This window comes from Lissotriton vulgaris, chromosome 4_1 (genome assembly GCF_964263255.1).
Source record: "Lissotriton vulgaris chromosome 4_1, aLisVul1.2, whole genome shotgun sequence".
Classification (NCBI taxonomy): Eukaryota; Metazoa; Chordata; class Amphibia; order Caudata; family Salamandridae; genus Lissotriton; species Lissotriton vulgaris.
This window is the reverse complement of record NC_141691.1, coordinates 731,513,036-731,528,424: the sequence shown is the minus strand read 5'-3', so window position 1 is coordinate 731,528,424 and position 15,389 is coordinate 731,513,036. Positions and strand designations below refer to the sequence as shown.

At 47.2% G+C, this 15,389-nt stretch overlaps 1 long non-coding RNA gene across 1 annotated transcript in view; it reads left to right on the top strand.

The window, feature by feature from the left end:
• LOC147722504 (uncharacterized) overlaps positions 1-11,473 on the top strand; it is a 68,835-nt gene extending 57,362 nt beyond the window's left edge. Inside the window, exon 3 of the long non-coding RNA XR_015310032.1 lies at positions 10,275-11,473. This is a non-coding gene — a long non-coding RNA (uncharacterized LOC147722504). The remainder of the gene's footprint in view (positions 1-10,274) is intronic.
• The last annotated feature ends 3,916 nt before the right edge of the window (positions 11,474-15,389 follow it).

Here is a 15,389-nt window from a genome sequence, read left to right as displayed (position 1 = left end):
GGGCTATGAGGGCCAGAGGAATGAGCCCAACCAGGGCCAGGAGTAGCAGCCTAAGTAAACAGACCAAAGGGGAACAGTACCAGGAGGCCAATGGAGAGAAGGACGAGCGACAGGAGTACCAAGGCAACAAGGATTAAACAAAAAGAGCCCCACCAAATCTGGGTCATCCGTGTAACAGACCAATCAAAAGGGTATAGTATCCCAATTTTAATACATATACCTAGGGTGTGTGAAATAACACTACTCCTACGGTCAGGATGTATAAATGACTTGGCATATACCGGTATACCGGTGATTGTTAGCCGGGAACCCCTCGGGTGTTGCTACCGTGAGGCACTCACTCTATTCTTCACATATTTTTCACATTCTTTTCAGTTTTTGAATGTGTTGGTCACATATTTTTCACATTCTTTTCAGTTTTTGAATGTGTTGGCCTGTGTTTCTGTTGTGTCAAGTCATTTATACATCCTGACCGTAGGAGTAGTGTTATTTCACACACCCTAGGAATATGTATTAAAATTGGGATACTATACCCTTTTGATTGGTCTGTTACACGGATGACCCAGATTTGGTGGGGCTCTTTTTGTTTAATCTTGGTCTGAGTGGGGGTCAGCCCTACCGAATACCTTTCCCCCTATACCCCTGGTGATTTAATATGTACCAAGACAACAGACATCAGATCAAAGAGAAACAATGAGCCAGAAGCAAAAGGACCAGGACGAAGCAGACCACAACCAGAAACGACCAGGGCTGGTAGGACATGAACTCTTTAGGTTAGAATTACCAGGGAGTTATAAAGGATGAGAAATTCTAGATCCATTGTGACAATATCAGAAGGTCCAGGAGAGTCAGACTAAAGGGGGTCCTAAACTAAAGTGACAAGAACTACAGGAATCAGGGTGACCCACAACCCAGGAACTACGAGGAGCAGTGCCAGATGGTTGAGGGAGACCATACCCTATAGGACCATTACTAGGATGACCATGAGGATGGTCCCATGGTGAGATGGACAAGAGCATGGTAGAATAGGTGAACAAGTAGACCAAGAGGATTATCAGGAGTAGGATAGGGCAGGAGGTCCGAAGACTAGGAGGGCTAGGGATACCAAGGCCAGTGGAACCAGTATCATAAGACACGATACATGAGGGACAGACAAAGAAACACCAGAACTAAGACCAAGACTACATGGATCAAGGTGACAGGTATCAGAAGAATAAGGAACAGTAAAACGAGGGGACTAGATAAACCAGGGGAGCCAGATCAGGAAGAGTGATGGATGAAAATTAGGATGACAAGGATAAAATGTCCTGGACCAGAGACACAGAATCTAAACAACTAGGGACAGGAGTACCTGAGAATGATGACCAGTCAAACCAGGACCAAGAAGTACAGGGCAAGAAAGATCTTAGACTAGTATGAACCGGAGGTCAAGTAACATCAGAACTAGGAAAGGCTAGGATGATCTGTGACAGGACAAGTTATTGCAGAGTCATGCGAGCAATGAGCAGAAGTACAAGGGGCAGAAGTTTCAGGACCAGATTGAAGAGGATTAAGAAGATCGGGACCTGAAAAGCAATGGCCGATATGTCCAGGATACTAGGATTAGTAACAGAGGGATTAGAAGGACAAAAGGGGCTGTACCAATGGCATCCAGAAGGCCAGAGCAAAAGGACTAGGTAAACTATAAGGGTCTTGACCAGGAAGTCCAGAAACAGGGCTAAGAGGGTCATGAAGATCAGGACCTAGAGGACTAGGGTGTGTATTACCAAGTGGTGCACAGCAATCATTACAAGTAGCAGGGTGAGGAGGATCTGAGGTAAGAAGGCCAATCTATACCTGGAAGACCAAGTGGAATGAGCAGTGGCGGGCAGGAGAATGAGGTCCAAAATGACTAGGCTCAGGATGACCCAAACAAGGAGAACTTAGATCAAGAGGACCTAGGTACCAGTAGGACTAAATGGACAAGGAGGAGATCCAGGGGAACAAGCACAACAGAAACCATGGGGGACAAACACTTAGAGTGCCAGGACATGAGAAGCAAGATGAACCAGGACCTGTGGTACCAGTGCTGCGAGGATGACAGACAGGGGAATCAGGACAAGGTGACTAGGACCAAGAGGACCACAAAGGAATCGAGCCAGATAGGCCAAGATTGGGGGAACCAGGAAGGGCCACAATGGCCAAAAGGCAAAGTTTAAAATAATAAGCTCAATAGGACAAGACGATCCAGGATGACCAGGACGATCAGGACCGATGAGACACAGGCTAAGATAGCAGGTAGCTCAGGTCCAGGAGAGTTTGGCCAAGAGAATCCAAACTACAAGGAACAGGACCAAGGAATATGAAAAACAGGAACAGCATGACCTTGGCCATGAGTGCCAGGTAGCTGAGACCAGGGACATAGGAAGACAGAAGGAAATGTTATAAGAGTACGAGGAAACAAAAGATTAAAGGGACCAGGAAGATCAGGGCAGAGAAGAACCGGACCGTGAGTACCAGGACCAGGAGTACAAGGGTCAGAAAGAAAAAGAGCATCAGGACTGGGGACATCAGGACCAGGAGGATTACAGCTCGGAGGTCCAGGCAATAAGGTTAGGAATAGGAGAGCCAGGATGAGGAATAACAGGATTTCCAGGCCTAGTATGACCAGATAAAGGAGGTCATTTTAAAGAATTAGGACCAGGTCAAGAAATACAAGATCCAGGCCAATAGGCCCTGTGTGCCAGAATAAGCAAGGAAGATGGAGAGGTCAGTACCAAGAAGAAGAGAGCCAGGAGGACCAGGACCAGAGAATGAATGATTAGAAGAATCAGCACCAACAGGTCCAGGAACTGGCCTAGGAGTGCCAGAGGGACCATGACCATAAGATAGAGCCCAGAGTTCCAAGACCAATAGACCAGGACGTGGGGGTAGCATGACCAGAGTGAGGAAGATCAGGAGGGCCAGAACAGCCAGAGCCAGGAAGATTAAAGGGACAGGACCTGGATGTCCCGGAGGACAAGGGACAAAATGACGAGGCTCAGAAGGACACCAATAAAGAGAACCAGGAACAAGAGCGACCAGACCATTGGGTGCAGTGTCAAAAGGACCATGAAGACAAGGCATAGGGCTAGGAGGACAAGGATGCTCAATAGTAGGAAGACAAGAGCAAAGAGGGAAACGCCTAAGAGGGCCAGGACACAATAGTCCAGGAAGACCAAGGGGACCAGGACAAGGACACTAACCCGAGCACCAGCCAGGATGTCCAGAAACACTCCCATGGGAAGACAAAGAGCAAACACAATTTCAGTGAGGAAGAGAATGACATCTTGATCACTGAGGTGGCAGAGCACCAACATCAGCTCAAAATTGCCATTAGAGAAGTAAGAAGTCATTTGGCAGTCCATAGTGAACAAGATCAACAGCGTGGGACAAGCGAAGTGGACAGTCACCAACTGTAAAAACACTTGCATGACTATTTGAGCAGGCGGAAGGAGAAACTGGCCAATAACCTGAAATTATCCATGCAGACTGGAGGAGGAGGACCGGTGCCCCAGGAGGAGCTGGGTATCTTGTAGGAGCAGGTGGCACCTGTCATCCCAGAGGAGTTGGTGCAGGAGTCCTGGGACAGGACAGTACTGGCCATGAGAAGCAACAAGACCTACAGGGTTAGTCGCAACAAGGGGCAATGTGGGGAAAAAGGTCATGTTGTGCCGTGCAGCTATCTACGTCCCCGAGTTCCTCTGCGCTGTGTGCAGGGCAAAGTGCAGGAATCTGGGTCATGTACCATTAAACATCACATCAATTTAAGTCACACTGCTCAGTTACATGTTGCACAGCTCCGTCCATCTCCGTCACGTTTCTCCCTTCCATGTGTGAAGTGCAACACCAGCCCAGGTTCACCTTTGTATACTGACACTTGTAGTGGAATGTACAACATCAGTCACCAGAACTACAAGACCCTGAATACAAAGCCAAAACCATGGGCTGTAACAACACATCATGCAGCCCACCTTGCATGAGACCACTGTGTATTACTTGGGCATAAGCACACAAATCTGGACTGTAAAGCAATGGAATGGGCATGTCAGAGGAGAAACTGCTCACATGAGAAGGGGATCAGGTGTGGGGCATGTAAAGTATCATAACGTAGGAACTTGCCAAGAGCCACATGTATAGTAACCTCCATGAAACTACATTAAAAAGCTGTCCCGACTTGGGGGTGAGACCACACAGGTGTCAGCTGCCATGGTGGGGACCATCCAAACTCCTGTCATGTACTAAATCAAACTGGGGGTGGGTGTGAATGCAGATGATGCACCTCAGAGGACCATGAGAATTGAAACAAAACATGGTGCATGGCCCTAGTGGGCCCCTGGAATGGCAGTGCATTTAAGTGCTGGCTGAGAACATTGAACTGTCACTGTGTCTGAATATGGAGACATTGCATAGCAAGGAGGTGAGATAAGATATGTGTAATGCAAGGTAGTCTGACCAATACACATGCACTGCTGTGTCTGACAGTGTCACACTTGTGTCACAGCTGGGAAAGGATGACAGAGAAGGGCCCATTGGGGTACTACATCCTACATGTGATGTGGCCTTGGGTGAAGAAGTAGCATGAGGCAGGAAGGAGTCTGAAGACAAATTGTCTCACCATGCCACATATGTCAAAGTCTGAGGATGTGAAACAGGGATCTTTCAAGGTAATGGATGAACTAGTTTGCCACCCCAAATGACAGGAGTCATGGATGGTTGGAGACTGAGGTGAATAGTCCCAGTGGTGTGGAAAACCTGGGTAGGTACTTGTCATCAATTCCAGCACTACTACCACGTGGGGTACAGCTTGACCCATAGCCCTCAAAACAGCCAACCATGTCAGTCAATGGATATTTTCACGTATATTGTTGGTGTTATATGTACATGAGAATCAATGTATGATCTGGGTTCCATCAGTGTGTGGCAGTAAGTTGAGTTCCTGGCCCAAAATTAGGATTGCCAGAGGACGCATACACATGTGAGGGGGCCTGAGTCAAACGGAGTTTGCGGATAATCAACTCTGGCAATGAATAAATAGAGTGAGCATCAGTGCTAGCAATCTACTTAGTTTAACTGGGCCAATCCCCTCAGAGTTGGTATACAGTGCCCCCAGTCCACAAATATGGAGCAAACTGTGGGGCATATTTACAAAGAAATGACTCAGCACAGCACTGCAAGTGATTTAGGAGTGCCGTACTGCGTCATTTCAAAACGCAGGGATGCGCCCTATTCACAAGAATACGACGCAGCCCTGTGCTTTTCCTTGCTGCGGCGGTAAAAAAGCTGCCTAGCGACAATGCAGACATTCTTGTGCCATGGTGCCAGGTGCCTGTGTTGCAGGGATGATTGTTTAAGAGCTGGAAGGGACACCTTCCTGCACATAAACAATCATGAAAGGCAATTTTCTTCTTCTATGTGTGCTGCAGAATACTGCACACATAGAAAGAACAATAAACGAGAAGAAATACAAGTATTTCTCCTCGTTGCACCACTCTAGTGTCTGCTTTTCAATGGAATTAGTTTTTGACGCTGCCTCAGATTTACAGATACTTCTAAATCTGGGGCAGCATCAAAAAGCAATAGGTGTTTGTGGTAGAACGCCCACAGCAACTCCCATGCACGCCCCTTTGACAAAAAAGGGGCCTTATTTACAAGGCCATGAAAAGCCACGCAGGATGGCTTTGTGTGGCCTTGTATGTATGGGCCAACACACAGTGCCCCCGGAAGATCAAAAAAAGTGACAATCTGATGGCGCTAGGGGCTTGTAAATATGCCCCTGTGAGTAAACACGGATAGGAAACCCATGGTAAGTACATGCCCTCACACATCCCTGCAATGGAGCAAGGTTGGAAGCCGTGTAGAGGTGTGCAGTATATGTGTGAAAAACTAAACCCATGGCCACATGAATGCAAAATGTGCACGCAAGACAGCACAACAAGGCAGAGGGATGTGATGTATTATGTGAAAGGCAGACTGCAGGGTGTTAAATAATTCATGACCAAACCCACATCACCTTCACAGGAGCTGTGGGCTGAGTACTCGTCACATGGAATGCAGGCACCCTGGAGACTAGGTGCATGTGCACAGTAGTGGTGTCAATACCTCAAAACGCTATCAGTATAGGCATAATGAAAAATAAAGCAAATCACCAAAGCAGATGTGGACCTTACCTCATATCATGCATGCAGGAATAGCAGGGCCGATTCAGAAAAGAGGGTGGTGATGGCCAGAGTATCTGAATTAAGCAGAACACTCCTACCCAGTCAACAGATCTGGGCTTGATCCATCACCGTTTTTTAGCTCACTGCACCATCCCAGCTCAGAAATTGGCTACATGCAAATTAGTCTGTCCCTGGCCCAGTGCATCATGGAAACAGGGCAGACCAAACTACCAAGCCAATTCTTTTATTGGGAAGGAAACAAGCTTCCGGGGACCGGTTTCTGGAATTACAGCCGTCTTCGGCCCGGCTTGCTTGAATCCTGATGGTGCAGTGAGCAAGGGACTCATGTCTGAGCATACCCTTCCACGCTTATGGTGGACAAAAACGATTCAGAAAAGGGGGTAGTGATGGACAGAGTATCTGAATTAAGCAGAACACTCCTACCCAGTCAACAGATCTGGGCTTGATCCATCACCGTTTTTTAGCTCACTGCACCATCCCAGCTCAGAACCTGGCTACATGCAAATTAGTCTGTCCCTGGCCCAGTGCATCATGGGAACAGGGCAGACCAAACTACCAAGCCAATTCTTTTACTGGGAAGGAAACAAGCTTCCGGGGACCGGTTTCTGGCATTACAGCCGTCTTCGGCCCGGCTTGCTTGAATCCTGATGGTGCAGTGAGCAAGGGACTCATGGCTGAGCATACCCTTCCACGCTTATGGTGGACAAAAACGATTCAGAAAAGGGGGTGATGATGGACAGAGTATCTGAATTAAGCAGAACACTCCTACCCAGTCAACAGATCTGGGCTTGATCCATCACTGTTTTTTAGCTCACTGCACCATCCCAGCTCAGAACCTGGCTACATGCAAATTAGTCTGTCCCTGGCCGAGTGCATCATGGGAACAGGGCAGACCAAACTACCAAGCTAATTCTTTTACTGGGAAGGAAACAAGCTTCTGGGGACCGGTTTCTGGCATTACAGCCGTCTTCGGCCCGACTTGCTTGAATCCTGATGGTGCAGTGAGCAAGAGACTCATGTCTGAGCATACCCTTCCACGCTTTAGGTGGACAAAAACGATTCAGAAAAGGGGGTGGTGATGGACAGAGTATCTGAATTAAGCAGAACACTCCTACCCAGTCAACAGATCTGGGCTTGATCCATCACCGTTTTTTAGCTCACTGCCCCAGCCCAGCTCAGAACCTGGCTACATGCAAATTAGCCTGTCCCTGGCCCAGTGCATCATGGGAACAGGACAGACCAAACTACCAAGCCAATTCTTTTACTGGGAAGGAAACAAGCTCCCGGGGACCGGTTTCTGGCATTACAGCCGTCTTCGGCCCGGCTTGCTTGAATCCTGATGGTGCAGTGAGCAAGGGACTCATGTCTGAGCATACCCTTCCACGCTTATGGTGGACAAAAACGATTCAGAAAAGGGGGTGGTGATGGACAGAGAATCTGAATTAAGCAGAACACTCCTACCCAGTCAACAGATCTGGGCTTGATCCATCACCGTTATTTAGCTCACTGCACCATCCCAGCTCAGAACCTGGCTACATGCAAATTAGTCTGTCCCTGGCCCAGTGCATCATGGGAACAGGGCAGACCAAACTACCAAGCCAATTCTTTTACAGGGAAGGAAACAAACTTCCGGGGACCGGTTTCTGGCATTACAGCCGTCTTCGGCCCGGCTTGCTTGAATCCTGATGGTGCAGTGAGCAAGGGACTCATGTCTGAGCATACCCTTCCACGCTTATGGTGGACAAAAACGATTCAGAAAAGGGGGTGGTGATGGACAGAGTATCTGAATTAAGCAGAACACTCCTACCCAGTCAACAGATCTGGGCTTGATCCGTCACCAATATTTAGCTCACTGCACCATCCCAGCTCAGAACCTGGCTACATGCAAATTAGTCTGTCCCTGGCCCAGTGCATCATGGGAACAGGGCAGACCAAACTACCAAGCCAATTCTTTTACTGGGAAGGAAACAAGCTTCCGGGGACCGGTTTCTGGCATTACAGCCGTCTTCGGCCCGGCTGGCTTGAATCCTGATGGTGCAGTGAGCAAGGGACTCATGTCTGAGCATACCCTTCCACGCTTATGGTGGACAAAAACGATTCAGAAAAGGGGGTGGTGATGGACAGAGTATCTGAATTAAGCAGAACACTCCTACCCAGTCAACAGATCTGGGCTTGATCCATCACCGTTTTTTAGCTCACTGCACCATCCCAGCTCAGAACCTGGCTACATGCAAATTAGTCTGTCGCTGGCCCAGTGCATAATGGGAACAGGGCAGACCAAACTACCAAGCCAATTCTTTTACAGGGAAGGAAACAAACTTCCGGGGACCGGTTTCTGGCATTACAGCCGTCTTCGGCCCGGCTTGCTTGAATCCTGATGGTGCAGTGAGCAAGGGACTCATGTCTGAGCATACCCTTCCACGCTTATGGTGGACAAAAACGATTCAGAAAAGGGGGTGGTGATGGACAGAGTATCTGAATTAAGCAGAACACTCCTACCCAGTCAACAGATCTGGGCTTCATCCATCACTGTTTTTTAGCTCACTGCACCATCCCAGCTCAGAACCTGGCTACATGCAAATTAGTCTGTCCCTGGCCCAGTGCATCATGGGAACAGGGCAGACCAAACTACCAAGTCAATTCTTTTACTGGGAAGGAAACAAGCTTCCGGGGACCGGTTTCTGGCATTAAAGCCGTCTTCGGCCCGGCTTGCTTGAATCCTGATGGTGCAGTGAGCAAGGGACTCATGTCTGAGCATACCCTTCCACGCTTATGGTGGACAAAAATGATTCAGAAAAGGGGGTGGTGATGGACAGAGTATCTGAATTAAGCAGAACACTCCTACCCAGTCAACAGATCTGGGCTTCATCCATCACTGTTTTTTAGCTCACTGCACCATCCCAGCTCAGAACCTGGCTACATGCAAATTAGTCTGTCCCTGGCCCAGTGCATCATGGGAACAGGGCAGACCAAACTACCAAGCCAATTCTTTTACTGGGAAGGAAACAAGCTTCCGGGGACCGGTTTCTGGCATTACAGCCGTCTTCGGCCCGGCTTGCTTGAATCCTGATGGTGCAGTGAGCAAGGGACTCATGTCTGAGCATACCCTTCCACGCTTATGGTGGACAAAAATGATTCAGAAAAGGGGGTGGTGATGGACAGAGTATCTGAATTAAGCAGAACACTCCTACCCAGTCAACAGATCTGGGCTTGATCCATCACCGTTTTTTAGCTCACTGCACCATCCCAGCTCAGAACCTGGCTACAAGCAAATTAGTCTGTCCCTGGCCCAGTGCATCATGGGAACAGGGCAGACCAAACTACCAAGCCAATTCTTTTACTGGGAAGGAAACAAGCTTCCGGGGACTGGTTTCTGGCATTACAGCCGTCTTCGGCCCGGCCTGCTTGAATCCTGATGGTGCAGTGAGCAAGGGACTCATGTCTGAGCATACCCTTCCACGCTTATGGTGGACAAAAACAATTCAGAAAAGGGGGTGGTGATGGACAGAGTATCTGAATTAAGCAGAACACTCCTACCCAGTCAACAGATCTGGGCTTGATCCATCACCATTTTTTAGCTCACTGCACCATCCCAGCTCAGAACCTGGCTACATGCAAATTAGTCTGTCCCTGGCCCAGTGCATCATGGGAACAGGCCAGACCAAACTACCAAGCCAATTCTTTTACTGGGAAGGTAACAAGCTTCCGGGACCGGTTTCTGGCATTACAGCCGTCTTCGGCCCGGCTTGCTTGAATCCTGATGGTGCAGTGAGCAAGGGACTCATGTCTGAGCATACCCTTCCACGAATAGCAGGTCCAGTGAGCTGTGTAACTGTTTTGCTATATGTGTCATGATACCTTGTCACACAGTGGTTGTGTGAACAATGCAGAGATACTGCCATCTGAAAGGCAACAACAGTGCAACTTGGCCTCAATACCTATAAGCACAGTACAGATTTCTTATGCATCAATGTTGACCAGAAAGTAAATTTGTACAAAGTCTGAATGTCAACCCGATTACTCATGTCAACATCTAACATAGATCACCAATAACACATATCTATTTCATTCCAGAGGATGTACCAACACCTCCTGAAGAGCTGCCTGTCCTGGATGAGAATCCTGCTGAGGATGACAGTCTGCCAACCCTTGACCAAGATACCCACCAGCAAACCCTGGCCTCTATTCAAACAGCATCTCTGGTCACAGGAAAGGCTGACAGCGTTGTGTGGTCTCCAGAAGATCTGCCTATCACCCACCCGTGGCGGGCACCCTAGAGGAAGTCTGTGAGTACCTCAGTCCCGATAAGGACCCCTCGCCAGCTATAAGAGGCACCGACCCTCCGCTTCATTGGTTGCTGTACTGGCACTGGTGTGAAGTTTAAGATCTGCTGCCTGACACGCAAGGCAATATGGGGAAATGGACCCTCCTATCTGGCGGAGAGGCTCCATCAATATATCTCCCAAAGGGACCTGCGATCAGGTTTGAAATCCTTGCTCAAAATCCCCAGGATCAAGAAAGCACAAACAGGAGGAAAGGCCTTTTCATATCAGGCACCATTCATATGGAATCCACTTCCAATTGCCTCAAGACAATGCCCAGACCACCTGAAACTTAGAAAGGCCTTGAAAACTGTCCTCTTTTAGATCAGCCCGCAGTAACAACTTTCTTCTGAAAATCCATGAGGGCCAAGATACCCCTCAGTGGGTGATTCATGCGCTATATAAGCTCACAAACTAAACAAAACTAAATAAGCAAGCTCTTCTTAGTGCCTTACTTGTGGGCACAGACAAATGCTGCTGCGGACAGGGGATTCACATCTTCAGCCCCTGATGGGTGTGTGCCTCAGTTGCCTCCGGCATTGGCAATACCCCCCTCACGGGAGGCACCACACACTTTAGAGGACGAAGATGTGGACTTCACCTCTTTCCACCTAATAATTGTATAGAAGCATTTCTCTGTGCCACATGGCCAGTTTCTCTTTTGAAAAATGCTTATGACCATGCCAGTCTACTTCTCAACTTGTACTGTCCTCAATTTTTTCCCCAACTATTGATCTCACCCATTTGTGGACTGTTGAATTGACCTGTCTTCCCTAATGGCAATCTGGTCCTCCTCCTCACTGGAACACTCCTCTCCTCCACATATCCCATTACATGTATCCCCCATGGACTCTGTCTGGACATCCAATGGCTCACAAGCTATGTTGGGTCGGTTGCTGTAAGGACTACCACTTGCTCCTTGATTCATGTGTCAATAAAATCACTTACCTGAATCAGCGTGCTGTATGTCAGTTCATGATTGGACTAAGTAGACCATGGTGGGTGTGCTGCCCCTAAATACTCTACCTACTATCCAAACGAAATTGTACTTCATAGACCCATGGGGAAATCTGCACAGACCAAGGGGAATAGTTTATGTGATCCTATGTGCATCTAAACTAGCAAGTAGTTACCCAAGGTCACATGCATGAATTGCTACAATTAGCAACCAGTCAATTGTAAGAATGAATGAAGTTTCTGCCCAGGTGGTGGATACTTCCATGCATACTAGCCAACAAGCAACAGTGAGAACAAAATGGTGCAAGGGAGAGTATGTAAGTGACTGGCATCAGTGTGTGACCCAACACATCCTCGATTAGTCACAATTGTTTGACTTAGTCATCCATTCAAAGCATGTAGCATCACTTACACATACAGTGCAACATTAGGTGAATACCTGTTTTGGGGTGTGTGTCCATTCACAGCAAGAGTGCCACTTACCAGGGCACAATTACGTTTGAAAATCCCTTAAGTGACGCTGTTGCAAACTTCACCAGGGTGCCAGATATGACTGGCTAACGGGGGCACTTTACTTTGAAATGGGTACGTTTCTCTTACAATTATGAATCACATTCAATACTTCACAACGACTTCTGAGTCAAGGATCGTTAATTATTTGTTTCTTTAATTAATGAACCATGATGGTGTTCGCCCAAACTTTGCCTAGACCCTGATTAACAGGTATATGTATGGATCCCAAAACATTTTGCTGTTTGAGTGGCATGAATGTCTGACATGCCTTCAATCATTTAGACTAACCAATTTTAGTAGGGTAGAGGAACGTATTCTGCAGGCATGGGCATGATAAGATGTGAACACACAATAGGACAATTACATTGGAAAAGATGTTCACTGTGCACATGTCAGCATTAAATGTGCTGTTGACAATTATTAGTATTGTCTGGGATATGTGTTACACCCCAACCACACCTGTGTCCTGCTCAAATTTTGACTTGGGCAAACGTACTGTATCAGGAAAATCACAGCCTATCCTATGCAAAAATCCTGTCACATATTTCGGGTAATATGTTGTCACTTTCTGCCCATAGTATGGGTGAGAGACATTTGAACTTATGACCATCTGTTGGTTTCGGGGCAGGTGATGGTACATGGGCCATAAGCATCCACACCATAGCTGGGACAACATTAGCACAGCAGATTCAGAATCATCCATCATATGGGCCTGCATACATTGGACATTAATTCACATTGCATTTTGCCGTTATCAATAGCACATGCAACTTTGCCCTTCTTCTGTTGTGAATCTACAGGTAAAGCTTATTTCTGCTGACTAATGATACCCCTTACATATCTCACTGCAACCAATATACAAGAACACACTCAATCCGTAAAGAGCAGAGAAACATTCAGGTGACACTCACTGGTGTATTGGGATCTCTGAAGCTGTCCACCTCGCCATGGGTGTATTGTTCAGGTCCACCTATAAGACATAAACATGGTACAGTGCTCTGCGAATGCTGAACATGTACACTATGTACATATGAAGCACAATACATTAATTTCACAAATGCCTGGTATTGTCTGTATGTTGGACTTGTAGCAAAGTTGGAATGCCCTAATGATGCAGGTATGTATGTAACCCTGGCGTAGTTTGCATAGTAGGCTACGCGTAGCTACGCAAAGTGCACTTCACACTACGCGAGCTACGCACAGCTACGGAAACTGCGTAGTGCGGTACGAAAAATGCTGTTTGCACTGATTGCACAGTGCTGGATGCTTGTCAGCACTGTGCAATCATTGCAAACTGCATCTTGTACAGTGCAAGCGGTTGTTTTCTGCTGCTCGAGTAGATTTGTACTCGAGCGGTAGCTTTCTCAACGTGCTCTGGTAGTTTCTCATCACGAGCGGTCGCGAGCATACGTGACCACTCGCAATGAGAAACCTGACCTCCCCACGTTGAGAATCTCACCGGGAGGTTTATTTTCCACGCTCGCGATCGGCAACTTGAAGTTGCTGATCGCGAACAAGGAAAAAGTCTCGCCGGGATGTTACTTTGCTTGCTCGCGGTAACCAACTTGACATTGAGACCGCGAGCAAGCAAATAATGCCTGCTATACTACGCGTTTTTGCACTGTGCTACGTGCAAATCACGTAGCGAGTAGTTGCGCAAACTCCGCGAGCGTAGCGTAGCCCTATGCCCAGGGCTATATATATGCCTTGTTGTAGTGTTTTCAGATAATACTAGTCACATCACGTATCATGAACACCAAGTGCAGGCAAGGTACAAGACCATGTAGCTTGCTACATGTTGCAAGAGTGCTTGGCTTTGATGGCTTTGTGAATAGTGCAATTTGACTGACCACACTCTCCATAGTACAATATTGCTGGGGCCTTTTCAAGTCAATACATGTTCTGAAAAATGCTACACACATAAGACAGTAGCCATGCATGTTTGTCTTCTTCACTTAGCTCCTTACATGTGACCAGTGTACTGTAAATGGAGAATGATCATTCAATCCATGTACAGGCTCATAAAGTAATTATGACAATTTTTCGTGATATACAAGTATGTGTAACAATTTTGGGGGAATAGCAAACACCAAGTTCAAACCTGTGGCATGATGACATGTGAGTGCACACTCCTGCAACATACATGGCGGGTGGCCCCCACAGTTTGGAGTCAGTAATGACTTAGCAGGCCGGGTGACAACATTCTCTGCACAGTCCCGGATGGGTCCCAAACCACTTTTTAGGCCTCCCCTGCACTGCCGAATCAGTTGTGACTATTGAAATGTCATTGTGAACAGGCCCATGTGGCATTTTTCGTTTATTTATCTGGTTTTGCTCGTATTATGCCATACTAACCCAAACACATATCTAGACCTTCCTGTTGAAAAAGCATTTAAATATGTTTGCAAAAGCCACACAGCTACAAGCTCATGGAAAATAGGGACTTGCGGATAGGTGCACCAACTTCAGTTCCTAGGTGATTTAGGAGATCTGCCTCCCGGCTGACCACATCTGCCGATTGGTGCTTAAGTTGGTTGACGTTACGCTCAATGTTAAAGGCACGACTCCTGTGGAACTGCACCTTCTCACAACGCTCCCGCCTCTCTCGTGTAGGGTAGCCTTGGCTTACGCTACCTCCACTGCCGATTATGATCCAAATGTAGTGTGCCAACAGCCAAGGCAGGCCACCAAACTCCTTCTCCCACCGATTTGTGGCTCTTGGGGTTTGTTGTCATCCATAAGTAGGCTGTACCAGTACGAACCTGTTTCACACGCACACATACATGTGCCTCAGTGGTCCCACTGATGTCATTGCTGCACTACCTACCACTGTCGGAGCCTTCGAATTGTTAACTTCCTTTTGGAAGTGTAATGTGGTGAGTACATGTGATGCATGTTACATTTGTGAATTATTCAATGATGCTTCATTGCACTCAGTGTGAAAAATTTCTTGTGATGATAGTTCACTGTTTTTTCCATGTGCTTCCCTGTCGTTGTGCCTTGTCCACAGGCGCTATGTGTACTGTACTAACAAGAGTGTCAGGAGGGAATGATTCCTACCCGGCTGACGGGAGCACTTATCTCACAAAAATAGGTTGTTTTTTCACTTTTTATCGTTTATCAACATTTAGTTCAAATAATGAACGTTTCATCCAAAATTAAATCTTCATTTTGAGAATTATTATTTCAAGTTTTTGCCATTTTCCCAATGGTCCCTCTCGGCAATTGTATTAATCATCCATATCCTTATGGAACCCAATACATTTCAGGTCAAAACTGGCCCTTCATCAGGGGTATCAACAATTAGTTCGAACCGGCACTCGGGAAGAACTCACCTGTAATGAGGTCTTCCCGAGTGCTTTTTCGAATTCATTGTTGAGAGCCCTCACCTCCCTGC